This window comes from Nomascus leucogenys, unplaced genomic scaffold (genome assembly GCF_006542625.1).
Source record: "Nomascus leucogenys isolate Asia unplaced genomic scaffold, Asia_NLE_v1 Super-Scaffold_241, whole genome shotgun sequence".
NCBI lineage: Eukaryota > Metazoa > Chordata > Mammalia > Primates > Hylobatidae > Nomascus > Nomascus leucogenys.
In genome coordinates, this window is record NW_022095767.1 from 2,827,559 (window position 1) to 2,829,331 (window position 1,773).

At 47.8% G+C, this 1,773-nt stretch overlaps 1 pseudogene; it reads left to right on the forward strand.

Moving 5' to 3' along the window:
- Window positions 1–347: 347 nt before the first annotated feature.
- Window positions 348–1,133, forward strand: LOC115833538 (annotated as a pseudogene).
- The last annotated feature ends 640 nt before the right edge of the window (window positions 1,134–1,773 follow it).

Below are 1,773 nucleotides of genomic sequence, written 5' to 3' on the forward strand. Positions count from 1 at the left end.
TAATCCCAGGACTTTGGGAGGCCGAGGCGGGCGGGTCACTTGAGATCAGGAGTTTGAGACCAGCCTGGCCAACATGGCGAAACCCCATCTCTACTAAAAATACAAAAAAAAAAAAAAAAAAAATTAGCTGGGTGTGGTGGTGGCACATGCCTGTAATCCCAGCTACTTGGAGGCTGAGGCAGGATAATCGCTTAAACCCAGGAGTTGGAGGTTGCAGTGAGCCAGGATTGTGCCATTTGCGCTCCAGCCTGGGTGACAAGAGCGAAACTCTGTCTCAAAAACACAAAAAACAAAACAAAAAACAAAAACCTTTTCGATCCGCCATCTGTGGTGGAGCCGCCACCAAAATGTCGATTTTCCTGAAAATGCTTACAGGGAAAACCATAACCCTCGAGGGGGAACCCTCCGATACCATAGAAAATGTAAAGGCCAAGATCCAGGGTAAAGAAAGAATTCCTCCTGATCAGCAAAGACTGATCTTTGCTGGCAAGCACCGGAAGATGGACGTACTCTGTCTGACTACAGCATTCAAAAGCAGCCTCCTCTTCATCTTGTGTTGAGAATTCTTGGTAGTGCTAAGGAAAGGAAGAAGTCTTTTTTTCTTTTTCTTTTTTTTTTTCAGACGGAGTCTCACTCTATAGCTCAGGCTGGAGTGCAGTGGTGCAATCTCGGCGCACTGCAACCTCTGCCTCCCAGGTCCCGGTTCAAGCAATTCTCCTGCCTCAGCCTCCCGAGTAGCTGGGATTACAGGCACGTGCCACCATGCCCAGCTAATTTTTGTATATTTAGTAGAGACAGGATTTCACCATGTTGGCCAGGCTGGTCTTGAACTCCTGACCTTGTGATCCACCTGCCTCGGCCTCCCAAAGTGCTGGGATTACAGGCCTGAGCCACTGAGCCTGGCCAGAAGAAGAAGTCTTACCTGCAAGAAGAATAAGCACAAGAGAAAGAAGGTGAAGCTGGCTGTCCTGAAATATTATAAAGTGGATGAGAATGGCAAAATTAGTCACCTTCATCGAGGTTGCCCTTCTGATGAATGTGGTGCTGCAGTGTTTATGGCAAGCCACTTTGACAAACATTATTGTGGCAAATGTTGTCTGACTTACTGCTTCAACAAACCAGAAGACAAGTAACTGCATGAATTAACAAAAGATGGCCGGGCACGGTGGCTCACGCCTGTAATCCCAGCACTTTGGGAGGCCGAGGCGGGTGGATCATGAGGTCAGGAGATCAAGACCATCCTGGCTAACATGGTGAAACCCCGTCTCTACTAAAAATACAAAAAAATTAGCCGGGCATGGTGGCAGGTGCCTGTAGTCCCAGCTACTCGGGAGGCTGAGGCAGGAGAATGGCGTGAACCTGGGAGGTGGAGCTTGCAGTGAACTGAGATCGCGCCACTGCACTCCAGCCTGGGGGACAGAGTGAGACTCCTTCTCAAAAAAGACAAAAAAAGAAAAAAAAAGATGTGAACTAACAAAAAGAAACAAACAAAAAACAAAACAAAAGCCGGAAGCAACCCAAGTGTCCATCCATGAAGGAATAAACACAATGTGGTTCATCCACACACGGGAATGTGATGCAGCCATGAAAACGAAAACAGCTCTGATTCAGGCTACAGCAGGGATGAACCTTGGGGATATTATGCTTAGTGAAATAAGCAGATACAAAAGGGCAAACACTGTGTGATTCCACTCCTAGGAGGTCCCTAGAGTCGTCAGATCCATAGAGACAGAAAGTAGGAAGGAGGGTGCCAGGGACTGGGGAGAGGGATAG